The sequence below is a fragment of the Xyrauchen texanus genome, chromosome 12 (genome assembly GCF_025860055.1).
Source record: "Xyrauchen texanus isolate HMW12.3.18 chromosome 12, RBS_HiC_50CHRs, whole genome shotgun sequence".
Taxonomy (NCBI): Eukaryota; Metazoa; Chordata; class Actinopteri; order Cypriniformes; family Catostomidae; genus Xyrauchen; species Xyrauchen texanus.
Window position 1 is genome coordinate 6,660,490 of NC_068287.1, and position 17,499 is coordinate 6,677,988.

Here is a 17,499-nt window from a genome sequence, read left to right on the forward strand (position 1 = left end):
AAAGTTGTGTCGACGAGCCCGGTGTAGACAGAATGTCAGCATCATAAACAATCATGACATTTAAAATATAAATGAATGGAAATTTTAACGTACGTCTTTGATCGGGTCCAATAGTGTTTTTAACTGTCCCATATCCTTCAGTGACAATTCCTGGGCAAAGACTCGTTTTATAACTGATTTAATCAGAAGACACACATATCCAGTTTATCACCCTGCACCAAGGAGCACATTGCCAGAAACAAATCAAAACGGTAGGGATGGGCGGATCGATCCTTAAGTATCGATATTTTCGATACTGCCTTTGTAACAAAAGGATCGATTCTCAAATAAAAGTATCGATACTATCTGTTTGTTTAGCCGCCTATTTCAAATACGTCAGAGCGTCCACAAATTGTCGATAGCGCTGTTGACAGGTTGGCCAGAGCAAATTGTGATGCGCTTGCGACAATTAGTACATGTTCTGTGAATTCCTACTGACCGCCAGAGGCAGTAGGCATATAAACACTCTGGCGATCATCACTAGGAATTAATGAAGCAGAAAGTACGGTCAGTTAAGCGCAGACAGGTGTTCGAGTGCATGACTGCAATGAGTGAACGAAAAGAAGTGTTATTTGGAGCTATTTCACTCCAGTAAATACTGACGAAGCCTCGTGTGACATTTGTAAAAACAACATACGCCACTGTGGTAATACCACAAATCTGACCAAACATCTGAAAGCAAAACACCCTACAGAGCACGACGAGGTGCAGCTGAAACGAGCAGAGGAGTCAACACAGACACGACCCACATCTTCTAGCTCGAGGCAGAGTTCACTAGCAGAATGCTTTCAGAGAGGTCAAAAACGTTATCCAGGTATAAAGTGGTGGTTAGATTATTTGAATACAAAAAGTCACATTATTTATAGCTATTATTTTGTACAATATATACTGTTTCAGATATGAAGCTATTACAGTATTTTATTTGGAGCAGAATATTAAACTGGATATTTTGCTTTAAACATTTTTTCATTATATATATCTATTTCTGTTACCTGATAGGCTATCTGGTGGATATTTTGAGTTAAATCATTTATATATTATTTTTAACATTTAAAAAAAAAGTTTATTAAACAAATGACATAGTTTGTGTCAAGTAACACGGGAGAGATTTACTATCATTATAAATTCTTAATGCCTGTAACACAGCTTTAAGAACATAATATATGTATTATATTTTATAGATGACTCACGAGAGAGCATCAGAAATTACAAGAGGCATAGGAGAGATGATTGCAAGGGACCTCCAGCCAATCTCAGTTGTAGAAGACAGAGGATTTATTGCTCTTGTCAAGATTCTTGATTCACGTTACCAAATCCCTTCCCGGAAAAAGCTGATGGAGTGTACAATTAACGATATGTATGCTGAATGTAAAGGCATATAAATAATTCATAAAAGTATCGGTATCGGTATTGGCGATACTTGTCTTCAAAGTACTTGGTATCGGATCGAAAAGAAAATAACTGGTATCGCCCATCCCTACAAAACGGTAAAAGACATCCATCTAATGCATGTTTACATTCACCAACAATTAAATCTTTTCTTCAGAGTTGCAACTTCACACTGCATCTTTTAAAAGTATGCCAGAGAGTTGACACTAGTCAAAGACGTCTGTGTAGTACATGTTTTTTATACATAAATAATTCAAAATATTCCAGATGGGTCCCATTTCTTGTTCAGGAGATGTTAGGCCACAGAGAGTACTGTAGGCCTCTCTGTCTCTGTTTATGAGCCAAGTGAGCACCGGTGGGCGGGGCCAAGGGTGAGATGATTTTAAAATAGGCGTTGATGTTGTTTCTGTAGAGGCCGTCTTGAATTAATGAGTACCCCAAGTGATGTAGGGTTGTCATGGGAGTAGAGAATGGGGCGTTTTGCCAGCTTGGTTTCAATAAATGCATTTATTGCATTGGGGATTACGTTTTTGAGTTCTGGAATTTCTGGAATTTGTTCTTATATGTCAAAATATCAAGGAAAATTTGATTCCTCGTGACATGACCCCTTTAAGTATTTTGAGCTGTTTTTTGAGGATTATTGGTAGTGAAGTTCACTGAGAAGTTTTTTTTTTTAATGAAAAATTTTAAGTTTAAATCATTCTAACTTCTACAGAAGCATACCATAACATCATTTCAGAGCGTATTGTCGTCTGCCTTGAATTATTTTTTAAAGTCAACATCATTTTGGAGGTATAATGAATGGGATTTTTATTTCCTGAACTAGACTGTTTCTCTCTGCAGTTCTCAATAGCTCGATCTTATGTCTACTGCTGCAGTTACTCCACATGAAAATATGTATTCCTCAACACTGACCTTCAGAGAATCCTTGATAAACTCTAGGTGTGTGTCTCTACCAGACAAAACCATTTTCACTCACTTTGATATCGACCGCTTCCTGTAATTAAATGAGACCTTTTCCTCTGTCAGACCAATATAAACAAATGGTGGAGACATTTGTTACATTGCTCATCCCACCAAAGTCATAGGTCAAACATGCCATTACATGTCATTAGTTTCAGCTGAATTGATGATTGATAGATGGATGGAATCAGGATTGTAGAACCAAATGTTGGGCCCCCAGCACAGAACTATTATAAGGCCCCCCCCAAACAATTTGGGTTTGTGGTGGGGATAATATATAAAGATTTTAGATGTATATTTAACCGTAATTTATTTGAAATAATATTCTTAAAATCAAGCAATAAATTAGTTGCCTTCAGTGTGAGCTTGTCCCAAGCAGAAAATACAGCACTTGTGCACATTGGACAGAGGATCACTCACAAGGTGGAAAACATTTTTCCATTTTTTGGACTTTGTTTCAGCTAATTGTTGAATACAATCAGTTGGTTTTCAATACACACAAGACTTAATATACTCAATAGCAAACACAATGTAAACCTGCAAACACGGAAGTGTTTTAAGCATTCGCTTTTTTTTTTCTGGATCATGCAGGGAGAAGGAGTTCTTATCACTGACATGGAGCAAATTAGAACAGCGAAGCATTGGTTATGAGTTCCAGAGCATGAGAGATGACTTTGTGACCCTGAAAGAGGACAGTTCTGATTGTGAGGTGCTGGGCTCCGGTGTGATGGTTTCAAGATCACCGTCCCTAGGAGGAGCTCCCACAGCATCAGCTATTAACGCAGCATTGATGTGACTGGCTTTAAAGGGAACTGACATTTACACAAGGTCCAATATACTAACTTAAAATATTATGAAACAAATTATATTATTTATAGTTTATTTATTATAAAAAGATGTAAAAAGAAAATCTAACTAGCCATGAAACTGAATTTTGCATTATTTTTAATCAGTTTGCCCTAAGACAGTGGAATTATTTAGCAAGTTTATTCCTTTCATATAAGTGGCAGTAAAGTGTAACTGCACCTCACTGTTCCTCACATATTCTTTTTGGTGACTTTAAGGAATATTTGTAATGATTCAGTTGCTAATAATGTTAGCGGCTAACTAGTGAATATTTCCCTTTTATTTGAACGCAATTTTTTCTCAGATTAAACTACAAACTGTTAGCTGACGTTAGCAAATGGATTAGCATTAAATATGACAAATGGAAGAATATTCCTGATGGTATATTGACACTTGACTCCAGAAATATACTGCTTGTTCCAGGTGATTTTGATACCATGAACGATATCTGAATGTAATGATTTTCAACAAGGTACATAAAAACAACTTTATGTTGCCTAAAAATATATTGAATATTTTTTAATATACCATGAAATCAAAATTGGAGATTTGTAGCATTTAATGTTAGCTTTGAGGTCATCTATACAAGGATGTAACCAAACATTCAATATTGTGGGGGACCAACAATAAGAATCTTGACATTGATCAACAGTCTGAATATTCACAATGTCTATGGTGATTATCACTAAGTCTATATGCTAGTGTGCCCCTAAAAGTTGAAAAAGATTAACTTTTAGCATATATTTTCATTTTAAATTTCTCTTCAGAGATTATAGGGCCATAGACACATTTTTGTTTAATACAATTATCTCGAATGTGAATGTCCCATCCCTACCACTGACTAGCAATAGAGAATTACAAATCATAGTTTACCTTGTTTGTAAAGTGATGGTTTTGTATCCAGAGCTTTACCTCTCTTAATGCAATAGCCATATAAGTAGGATGTTCCATCAAAGTGTGCAATATATATATATATATATATATATATAAAGATTCCTTTAAAACAGTAATTATTTATTTTAATGAAAATTACGTAAAAATTTGACAATTTTAACCCTGCAGATGGATTTTTTTATTTAAAATATGTATATTCTCAGGGCATGAATGAAGATCTGTCTCTGAGTTGTTTTCTGTAGATTAAAATTTCTGTGGTTATAAGGTATGTTTCAATCATCTCTAAAATTTTGTCAAATAATGACATTACTGAACACTGTAAATGGGCATGGCCAAGAAGATTTGGTATATAGTGCAATTATGCACTAAGTCTAGGCGCAAGTGGGTTTGTTGTTTGTGTGCGCAAAGCGCTAATGGGCTGGGCCAAGTACTCTTTAATTCAGAGGTTCTTCTCCGGCACCTTCTGTGTCCTATTATATAATCCAAATACAAAAGTCACACAAAGACAGCACATTTATAAGAAGCTGGTAGTTTAAATGGACTGTATGCAATACTTATGTTCTTTTGTGCATTAACTGCTTTCCTGTTGAATTGCTATTACAGTGACTTACTCCTTTTATACACATGGAGAATGTGGTTCTCGTAAGGATTTAGATTTACGTTCTGTGAAATTATAATGTAAGTATTATTAATCATTTTCATCTACTGACACATAAATCATAGTATTAACAGTGATTGTATCAAATGCACTTCACTTATTCTAAATGATTTTGATTTTGAAAGATTAAATCAAAAATTACATTTGACTGTAAGGTGTAAATGCAATCCAGCTAAAAATATCCAGATACAATCCGTATAAGAAACGCATGTTAATGCAAGGTGTAAATGGGGCCAATAAGTTTGTTTTGAAAGTCAATAGTTCATGAGATGTTTGCGATTTATAATATTTGTAAATTTTATCTTTTTAAGATGTTTAGCAGAGATTAATTATTGTTATGCTTTCCAGATGAAAAGATCTGTGTAATATCTGGATGTGGTCGACAAAGACACAACACAGAGAACGAGAAGGACGGGATAAACCTGACAGGTGTCCTCACTAAATGGATGGCAGGAACCTTTTTGTGTATCAAAGAGAAGATGCAACTAAAGACAGAACAGGATTCATTACTTCCACACTGAAATTTTATGAGATGCAACTAGCTATTGAGCTACACATAAAATATAAGCTACACATATGTTTTTTCTAAGGCACTCATTGAGTCTAAAACGATGCACAACTTACTAATTTCAGTAGTACACCCAAATGGCAATAGTTATATCATACCGTTCATGTGTTGTACTTGCTGTAGCAGCCAGTGATCTTTTGCAGCTGGCGTTATGATATCATTATCAGAAATATGTTTATCAGCAGTCTATCAAATCTGTATGACTTGTGAGGTGTCCATTTTCATGAGGATTTATGCTAGTTCTCTGCATTACTGAATCACGTTAGAGAGGGAATTCAAATGCAAAAGGACAAATAAAATTGTTACAAATAAATGTAAAATATTAAAATGATAATATCTGAGCATGGCTGATGTTTAGAGAGCGGTTGTCGGTCTTCGTTCATTCAAAATACATTTACGCGTCAATCAAACATGCGCGCTCGCAGTCTCACTTGAGAGTTACTCAACACATGGCGAATCTGTCTTGAATAGCTCATCAGAGATACAGTATGTAATCGTCATGACAACAGTATTTACAGGAAAAAAGAACGGTGTTGAGACGCCTTCACTCAAATGCTTTTAGTGATCTACTTCAGTGCAAAACGCTTAGGGGGTGAACAAATCTATTTGACTCGTCACTGAAGGACTTTTGGTGCTAATTTTGGATATATCGCTCTTGTTTTTGAACACATCTCTGGTGTATGTGATGTTGAACACTTATGGGGTTTGTTAGTTGAAATCACAGTGACAGAACTGATCTATATTAGAAAATCTAAATTCTGTCATCATACTCGCCCTCATGCCATGCCAGACGTGTATTCTTTTTTACTTTTAAAAGAATATTTCAGTTCTGTAGGTCCATACAATGCAACTGAATGGTGGCCATAACTTTAAAGCTCCACAAAGCACATAAATGCAGCATAAAAGTAATCCATATTACTCCAGTGGTTAAATCCATGTCTTCAGAAGTGATAGGATAGGTGTGGATGAGAAACAGATCAATATTTATGTCCTTTGTTACTATAAATCTCCATTTTCACATCTGTAAGTCACATGTTGTGCCTGTTTAGTTTCACTTTCACATCTGAAATTGAAAGTGAAGATTTATATTAAAAAAGCAGAGGACTTAAATATTGGTCTCTCATCCACAGCACTTTTTGTTCGTCAAGCAACATCACTCTGTCATTGCGGAAAATGTTAAAATATAATTATTATTAATCGTAGTTCATAAACTGGATGGCTGGTCTTGAGATCCAACATAGCGACGATTCCGAGGGTGCGATCCATTTTATGTAGAGTTAACTGGTTTTTATGAGCTACATATATTACTGGAATCTCATGTAAGTGTATCATTTAAATGACATCTGTCAAAAATATTGCAATTCATTTCTTTTTGTATAAACAGTTTTCATGAGAAAAACATTGAGTGCATCTTTAAAAGTAAGCTTTGATTCAACAAATACCTGTGTAGCTCAGCAAGTCAAGACGCTGACTACCACACCTGGAGTCAAAAGTTCAAATCCAGGGTGTGCTGAGTGACTCCAGTCAGGCCTCCTAGCAACCATTTGGCCTGGTTGCTAGGGTGGGTAGGGTCATGTTGTGTTAACCTCATTGAAGTCGCTATAATGTGGTTCTCTCTTTCAGTGGGGCACGTGGTGAATTGTGTGTGGATGCCGCGGAGTATAGGGTGAAGCCTCCACACATACAAGGTCTCCACGTTAACGTGTTCAACAAGCCACATGATAAGATGCTCAAATTGACGGTCTCAGATGCGGAGGCAACTGAGATTCATCCTCCGCCACCCAGATTGAGGTGATTCACAAAAATACAACAAAAAAAAACAAATGAAGCTCCTTTGAGAGTTACTGGGATTTCTTTGGGCCTGTAAAGATGAATCTTTCTCTACCTATTCAGATCTGACTTCTCTCGAGTCATTTATCAACTTGCAAGGAGACAATGGTTTTCCTGGGATGATACAGTAAATCCAACAACAGTCCTCCTCCAAACATTGTCTTTATCACAGTTGTCATTTGTTTTTTTTACCAATCATGTCCCTATTTCTGGACATGATTTAGTCATGGAAATGTGTGTCTGTCATCTTTGGTGAGGGATAGAAAATCCCAACCATCCAACAGTGATGTGGGACATTTTTTTAATGTTACAGTACTTTTTCCTTTTTCCACAGTTTATTAAACCCAGAATGTTATGGGAATGTAAAGTTGTTTGAGAAGACATTATTTTTAGTCCTAATGGCACAGAAATTGCAAACTTTAAGCAGGACGATGCTGTTCTTGATATGCCCATCATGGGCTCTGGAGAATATGTCCATGCTGAATGTATTTTTGAAGACTATACTGCCCTACAAAGCAAAAAGGCAGTAACTACGCAGAGTGCAGAATTGAGAAAAATGACTTTAAAGTTATCCTGTCATCCAGCCTAAGTAGTTGTAGGTAGATTATTGGACATGTGGCTGTTTTGTTACTTTATATTAGCTTATTCTTTGTACATATCAATCCTCATATTTAATTTGATATTTTACCCCTATTTTGCAGTTACTGTATTCTTGCTTTGTATTACTTACCAAAAACGTGGCACCATACCAAGGAAAAAGGCGGTAACTACAGATTCTCCAAAAACTATTTTGCCACAACTTGGGCTCTGGGTGTGTTATACACTGCATTTGAAATAATTGGAACCATTTGTTTTCCTGAACATGGATATACCAAACCCAAACTAATTTGACCATTTTAGGTCAATATTTTCCACCAGAAGCTGTTCTGATGCTGAAACGGCTGCTTAAAGTCTCACATTGCTAAGCTGTGTCAAGGCCCAAATTGGGAAAATTTATTTTGAATAGGACCACATGCTTTTCTAGTTATTGAATATTTTTCCACCGCTGGTTGGATTATAACTTTGTGACATGAACAACAAAATGATGACATGGCATCGGCGATGATGTGAAGTTACAGAGGATAAAGTTACAGCTAGGAGCAGGGAGGATCAGGGGCAGGTAAGCAAAGCTATTTAAAACATCGCCTGTCAGTTAGCATAATGCTATCTGAATGGACCTCTGAGAGGAAGTCCCGCCCTGGTGGCTGACAGGTGTTTATATTGTGATAGCCTAGCCTCTAAATGTTTAATCTGTCACTGTTACTTACCATTCTCCGGGTATTTTCTTTTCAATGCCATTTCGACCATCTCCTTTCCCCGGCTTTGTGCCATCTCAAACAAAATTTGTGTGAAGTTAGAAGTGTGAAATCGCAAATGTTAAAACCGTCCCGTGAGGATGCCGCGAAGTCAGCTGTGTGTGTTCACCATGGAAACAGTAACTTCACTGCGCAGCAACACGGTTATTTTTTGTTAGGTAAAACATAACAAGAATACAGTAATGGATGTTACTGTACTCTTGCTTTGTTTCACTAGGGCTTTTTGCAGTTACTGTACAAACGACTACCATTTTTCTCCAAAACGACACACATTTGAGATAAGATGTTTTGTCACATAACAAAGGATGCCTTGAATGTCATGAAAATGATAATAACTCATTTTTGACCAAAAATGCAGTTACTGCCTTTTTGTTTTGTAGGGCAGTACAGTCTCTGATGTGACAAACTACATAGCAAGCAGTCAAACTAATGACATGAAAGAGTAATTTATCATTTTATTTTTGTCGACTGCATTTTTAAATAAAGATTGTCTTTTAAGTAGTTTTTCTCATTTTTGAAAAATGAAACATACATTTATAAGTATCATCATTTAATGGACATGTTAAAGATTCATACAGTCATAGGCTACAGGTCAATCTAAATGGCTTTACAAAGCCAGAAAAATGTTATTTGAATGCTTAACATCACCCCATGCTGTGTGAACGTGTACGTTGTTTAATATAGAAGTGTTGAACTGAGGTTGGCTAATGCGCTAAAGCTAGCGGCAACACATTGCATGCGTTTGAAATGTTACTTCTGTCAGCTGTTAAACTGTGAATGTTTCCATGTAGGAAAACATTTTGTGTTCTTTTTTAGGACAATACTACACTTCATACATTCATACACATGAATGAGTGCTTAGTGTATTCTGTAGTCATTTGTGATATAACTTCAACATATAGGCCTACATAATACAGAGGCTACTGAATGAATCTTATAAGTACTGATGCACAAGTTATCAAGGCACAGATCAAAATTATATAAGAACTGTTGAAGTTTAACAAGAATTTGTTACAATATTAGGCTACATAACAGTCTAAACTGTATCTGGAATGGCTACTGTGTTTATTTAATGTTGTACTTCAGAGCCGTGAGACCTCAATCAGGCAGAGCAGTTACTGACTGGTTATTCATATGGAAATGGGTTGTCAAAGATACACAAACGTTTCATTGTAATCGGTTTAATATTATAAATCAATGAACTACATATGTGATCACATTCCTTGTTTGTTTTGATTTTGCATTCAATATATAGTAAGGAACAATTATTGCATTGCATTTATGCCTCTAAAATGTTCACAAATTTATTTTTTTAAATATCTGCTCTGTAGTAATCTTAAATGATATCATAATTTGGCAACAGTCTGCTGAAGACAGTTAACACAATATTAATTTTATTTCTTATTTCCAAATATTGCAGCGGAGATGAACATCATTATTGAAAACTGAAAATCTGCCAAAGATTTTTTTCTTAATTGCTATTGATACACTAATTTAATAGATTTTGAGGCAATTTTGAAGTATATGCAGTTGTAATAACATTCAGGAAAGGTGGAAGTGGGAATCTGATTAACAACTAATAAGACTTTAATCAACACAAACGCTGAATTGAAACATAACAACAGACGACGACACGCTCACAAACACTGCGGCCGCATGCGTGCATCTCTCTCTCTCTCTCTCTCTCTGGTGTCCCCGTCTCCTTCTTTATCGCTCTCCTGCTGATTGAGCAACTCAGTGCCAGGCATGAATCCTTTCAACCCGGCCATGCCCTCCTCCTCGTCACAGTAGTATTTATCCATTTAGTGAAGAATGACTTTATAAAACAGCACAACTGTATATCCTTGCATATTTGAGACAAAAATAGGAAGAACTTGGCATTTGTTTATTTAAGTAGTAAAACATTATGCTAAAGGGTTTTAGACACAATTTGAAGCAGAGTAAAACCCACAACAGCAAAATATATGAATGCAAATGAGATTTCAGAGTTTCGGTGGAGCCCCCTATAATATAGTACAATTGATTTTTGTGTGTATTATGTGTGTGAGTAAAGTGAGGTTTACAGTAGGTAAATCTTGAGGCATTATTTGAAAAAAGTAGACTGGCTCAACCACTTGTTAATAAAATACAAAGTATCCTAGTAGATAGAGAACCTTAGTGAATATTCCAGCATCAGTGGTAACCTCTGGAGAGCAAAGGAACAAGTGTGTCAGCGGTACACAAGTGGTAATGTAATTTTCTATCAAGTATCTGCTTTGTGCAGTTAAGCTGAAGAGGGGATGCTTTAAGGATACTTGTTTGGAGTTTTCGAGATGCCCTCGTTCCATCTGTACAGGCTTGAGTGGATTGTCTAGAGCTGGTATGATGGCATGTGTCAGAAAAAAAAATCCCCTGTTGCAGTGAAATCAATTATTCATGGGGTTTGCTTGGAGGATTCGGAATTAGACCAGCAGTGAAAGAGATCTGATTGGCGAGGAAAAGAAAGAGTTTTATGGATTATAGCCTATTGATTGATATACAGGTGAAACTCGAAAAATTAGAATATCGTGCAAAAGTTCATTAATTTCAGTAATTCAACTTAAAAGGTGAAACTAATATATTATATAGACTCATTACAAGCAAAGTAAGATATTTCAAGCCTTTATTTGATATAATTTTGATGATTATGGCTTACAGCTTATGAAAACCCCAAATTCAGAATCTCAGAAAATTAGAATATTGTGAAAAGGTTCAGTATTGTAGGCTCAAAGTGTCACACTCTAATCAGCTAAACACCTGCAAAGGGTTCCTGAGCCTTTAAATGGTCTCTCAGTCTGGTTCAGTTGAATTCACAATCATGGGGAAGACTGCTGACCTGACAGTTGTGCAGAAAACCATCATTGACACCCTCCACAAGGAGGGAAAGCCTCAAAAGGTAATTGCAAAAGAAGTTGGATGTTCTGAAAGTGCTGTATCAAAGCACATTAATAGAAAGTTAAGTGGAAGGGAAAAGTGTGGAAGAAAAAGGTGCACAAGCAGCAGGGATGACCGTAGCCTGGAGAGGATTGTCAGGAAAAGGCCATTCAAATGTGTGGGGAGCTTCACAAGGAGTGGACTGAGGCTGGAGTTACTGCATCAAGAGCCACCACACACAGGCGGGTCCTGGACATGGGCTTCAAATGTCAAACGTCTTACCTGGGCTAAAGAAAAAAAGAACTGGTCTGTTGCTCAGTGGTCCAAAGTCCTCTTTTCTGATGAGAGCAAATTTTGCATCTCATTTGGAAACCAAGGTCCCAGAGTCTGGAGGAAGAATGGAGAGGCACACAATCCAAGATGCTTGAAGTCCAGTGTGAAGTTTCCACAGTCTGTGTTGGTTTGGGGAGCCATGTCATCGGCTGGTGTTGGTCCACTGTGCTTTATTAAGTCCAGAGTCAACGCAGCCGTCTACCGGGACATTTTAGAGCACTTCATGCTTCCTTCAGCAGACAAGCTTTATGGAGATGCTGACTTCATTTTCCAGCAGGACTTGGCACCTGCCCACACTGCCAAAAGTACCAAAACCTGGTTCAATGACCATGGTATTACTGTGCTTGATTGGCCAGCAAACTCGCCTGACCTGAACCCCATAGAGAATCTATGGGGCATTGCCAAGAGAAAGATGAGAGACATGAGACCAAACAATGCAGAAGAGCTGAAGGCCGCTATTGAAGCATCTTGGTCTTCCATAACACCTCAGCAGTGCCACAGGCTGATAGCATCCATGCCACGCCGCATTGAGGCAGTAATTAATGCAAAGGGGCCCAAACCAAGTACTGAGTACATATGCATGATTATACTTTTCAGAGGGCCGACATTTCTGTATTTAAAATCCTTTTTTTTTTATTGATTTCATGTAATATTCTAATTTTCTGAGATTCTGAATTTGGGGTTTTCATAAGCTGTAAGCCATAATCATCAAAATTATATCAAATAAAGGCTTGAAATATCTTACTTTGCTTGTAATGAGTCTATATAATATATTAGTTTCACCTTTTAAGTTGAATTACTGAAATTAATGAACTTTTGCATGATATTCTAATTTTTCGAGTTTCACCTGTATGTTCCATGTACCAAAACAAGATAACTAACTGAGAGAACAGCAGTGCTTGACCATTGATATAAGTATAAAAGCTAGTATAAAAGGGGTCTTTTTCCTATTTTACTTTATTTTAATTGTATAATTTTCCCTGAGGTCCACATAGAATGTTAGTAAAGTGGTCAAAAGCCAACAGACAAAGATACACAAATAGACAATAAAACAGCAGAAAATACTTAAAAACATAAAAAGGACATAAAAAGCATACTTTCAAAAACAACACACACAAACCACTAGTCTCTCTCCGCTGCCTCTCCCTGAGAGCCTTCCAAAAAGGCTAAATAGCTTTCCTGTTGCCTAGCATTCTACATGCCATCTCCTCAAATGCTGCTATCCTGCCCATCTCTGTGTACCACTCCTGAAATGAGGGCGCTTCAGCCAACTTCCATCCCCTAAGGTTGACCTATCTACCGATCATAACACTGGCTAGAGCCCAGTTTTTTATGTTCTTATCCCCTATATTAATGAGAATATGACCAATGAGCCAAATGTCTGAGAAACATTCAGTAGACTTTCAGTAGCCTGTATATAGATCTCTATTAATTACCTACTTACATTATTGTTGAGAACAGCAGTTCATTAAATGGTCATTAATAAAGATCTATATACAGGCTAATGAAAGTCTACTGAATGTTTGTTGAAACACTGTTTACTAGCTATAGCAAGTCAGTTGATAAGCTGTTATTTTGCTGCTGTTATACAGGCTATTGGTAGTCTACTGAATGTTTATTGAAAAACTGTTTACTAGCTATAGCAAGCCAGTTAATAAATCACTTATAGTCAGTTAAATAGTCGCTTATAGTCAGTTAAATATCTAATTTGGACCATCAAAATAAAGTGTTACAGATAAATGTAATGACGCCCACCTGCTCACATCTCTCTAAAACCTTTTTATTAAAGGGTCTAAATTAACTCTAAATAAATCACACAAATTTGCTGGGAATAAAACACCCAAATATTTAATGCCCTGTTTGGGCAACTGGAAGGCACCTTGCTGAAAAGTCCTTTACAGGGCAGTACGTTGTCAGAGCCAAAGCTTTGGTTTAGACCAATTAAATCTGTATCCTGAGAACATAGAAAATAATTAATAATTCTGTGGTGGCAAGGTAAAGATCTAGTAGGGTCGGAGATGAATAATATAATATCATCTGCGTACAGCAAAAGCTTATGCGCCACACCTCTCGCCATCACCCCTGTAAAATCATCCTCCTTTCTTTTGCGGCTGTTAATGGTTCCAGGGCAAGACAGAACAATAATGGAGAAAGAAGGCAACCCCCTATCCAGAGTATAATAATCTGAAATTAATCAATTTGTTTGTACCATCGCTACCAGGTGTCTATAATGTATTTCCGAACCCGTATATTTCTAAAATCTTAAAAAGATAATCCCATTCTACCATATCGAATGCCTTTTCAGCGTCAAGTGAGATAGCAGCGACTGGAGTCTGACCATTCACTAATGACCACATGATACTGATGAAATGTTATCAGAAGAGCTTTGGCCCAAATAAACCCCACCTGATCTATATGTAAAAGAGATGTCTTTACTTAATCGGTTAGCCAAAAGTTTTGACTATTTTAACGTCTAGCTGGAACAGGGAAATTGGACAGTAACTCATACACTCGCTTGAATCTTTGACCTTTTTAAGAATCAGACTGATCCGGGCTTGTGTCATGATTTGTGGAAGCTTTCCATTCTTTAATGATTCCATAGAAACTTCTCTCAAAAGTAGAGCTGATTCTGTAGCATAAGATCTAAAAAATTCAGCGGCGAAGCCATCTGGCCCCATAGTCTTGCCTGTAGGCCAGGCCTTAATTACCTCACCAAGCTCCTCCAAGGTTATCTCAGAATCAAGAGAATTTTTTTGTAGTGGAACTAAAGAGATCAAGATAGAATTCTTTAAAAGCATTAAATATTTCACCACCAGCAGATTTCACTGAGGGAATGGGAGGAAAAGACTGTTTTATTTATCTACCCAGATGTTTCCCTGCCTTTTCCCCTGACTCAAAATATGACTGTCTTGCCCTGAATAGCCAAAACTTCACGACAAAATAGTATTATATCTGTATTTCAATCAGGTAAATTCCCTGAAGCCATTAGACGACATTCAGCACATAAGCTTTGCATCTGCACTATTAATATTCCTATCCAATTAAACAAGTTCTTGTGCTTTAGATTTTTGGGTGAATGAGACATACTCTACAAAGCCCACAGAGGATACTGATGTCCAGTTGGTCTCTATATAGATATTGATTTCAGCCTTTAGCACTTGTTGGAAGTCAGGATTTTGCAAAAGGGATACATTAAAGTGCCAACAATATGATTTCTTTTTCTCTGTATGTGGCAACACCTCTAAACACACTAGGGTGTGATCTGAGACTAAAATCGTCATGGTTACTGTTGTAACCTCTGTTCCCCGATGGAAGGAACGAGATGTTGTGTTGATTGTAGTGACACAAGGGGTCTCTTCTGAGAGCCTCGCGTACCTCTGAACTTGTGAAAAGGCCAATGTCAAATTGGCAGACAGAATTTGGATGTCCCGCCCCCGGACATACGGCATATAAAGGGGAGCGGGTGAGCGTCTGTCAGACAGGTTTTCATTGAGGAGCCGAGAATAAGGTTACAGCTCATTAAAATGGTAGGGATAGTGACGTGGCAAGGGGAACACAGCTTCTCATTTCTTCCATCGGGGAAGGGAGGTTACAACAGTAACCATGACGTTACCCTTCTGTCACTCACTCGACGTTGTCACTCACTCGACGTAGTGACACAGGGGTCCCACTTCAAAATGCCATGGACTAACCTGTGTTACGTGACTACTGAGCCAGGTGCAAGCAAGCTGTTCACCAGCGCCCTTCACCAATTTGCACCCTTCACCAAGTTGATCCAGTGTGCCTTCTTTCCCAGGTTAGCCACTAAGCTCTCGCTTCCTGGATGCTCTTCCTCCCTGGCCCTCTGGCCGGCTAATTGCTAGCTGGCCATGCTAGAAGCAGCTGGGTCGGCTGCACATAGCCCTCCCCAACACCCCAATAAAAGGTTTCATATACCTCTCTTAGGTTCCCAGTACCCGTACGGAAACAAGCGACATGATTTTCATGGGAGCCAGCCAGCCAGCCGCGGCCTTTTCTCTCTCTATGACTCTCGTCATACAGTTAAAAAGTGGCTGGGGCTATCTTAACGCTATAGATGCATCGGGGAAGGCATCCCTGGCGGATTAGAGACTGAGGAGGAGGTCCTGTAGGGACGTTTTTGGAACTTCAATGTAATCTTCAATGCCTACTGTTATGCCCACTGCCAACATTGTGCAGCCCCTTGAATACAGGCATATATATTTGAAACCCAATCGGAAAAGATCGGAAAACAACAAAAAACTACATTTCAGGGTTTACACATTATACACACAGACAACACATTGCATCTGAATGTATCAAACTGTTCACTCAAGCACAGCAGCACCATGAACTATATATATAAGTTTTGACATATGAAACAATAATAAAGGGAATTACTTACTTACAGTTTTGCGTTTTAAGTCCAATGGAGGTTTTAACTGCCCCATCTTTCAATAACAGTTTATTTGCAAAGCTTGAATCATATTGTGACTAGTTCACATTCACACTAAATGAGCCAAACCCACATTACAGTACAGTGCAATCCATGCTGAAATTGCGTCTTTTCATCGTGGTGCGAGATGCACGATAAAGGTTGAAGCAGTTGTCTATTGTATGTTTATGACACAAGGTGTCCAGTGTAAGTCTCCCTGCAGGAATATTAGGCCCATCTGTCTTGTTCCCTCTTCTTCACCTTTCTCACTGAGAGCCAGTAGCAGGCCAAGAGTGCAATTTTGTAAAAGTAGGCATTGATGTTTTGTTGTAGAGGCAGTCATGTGCTTTATTCATCTGTGTGATATCACAAAGTATGGAAAATCGAAATGAACCATTTTTGCAGCTTGGTTTAAATAAATGCTCTTTATTCGGAAACTTACCGAATAAAAGATAAACTTGTCAAAAGATAAACTTATCATTGCCCTCTGATCTTAGCGTTCAGGTTAGAGTTGGGGTTAGATTTATGCCTGGGTTAGAGACTTCTAGAAGCCTTGTTAAAACATAAAAAAAAAAATCACACTTTTACTTGTGTGAATCATATTTCATCTGATTCATCTCAGCATATTCTTATCAGGCACTTTGGTCCACTTGGTTAACAAGTAGATATGTGTAACCACTTAAGACATTGAGGGAGATATTTATTTATTATTATTGATTAGCGTTTACTTTTCAAATACTATGTGGACATATGCATTTTCTGTGATCTGATCATAAAATGTTTAGACCCCTTTAGACCTGTATTTAGGGCTGACCACATGTGATCAGATCACCTGAAACAAAACGGGGCAATTGTGGATTGAAGGTATACGTTTAGGCATTTGTTTCCTGCATGAATTTGCTAGTGCCTCACTCAACCAGTGTAGTTACAGGAACCCATTATTCAGATAAGCGGTTGACCAATATATGTACTATAGTTTTCTCAATGTTTGATTCTTAAAGTAACAGGAAAATGAATATTTCTGTTATTATATACTTAACCTCATGTTGTTCCAACCCCTTGTGAATTTTACTTCTTTGGAACACAAAAGGATATAAATTAATGAATGTCCCCTTGCCTGAATTAAATAAAAGGTGCTAAATAAAGCACCCAAAAGTGTTGTTAAAATAGTCAGGGTGACTTGTGCATCATATAATTCTTCTGAAGGCATACGGCCACTTTGTATGATGAACAGACCAAAATTAAAGCTGTTAACCACAGATCCAATCATTAGTCCATAAAGAGCGGTGAAATCCAATAT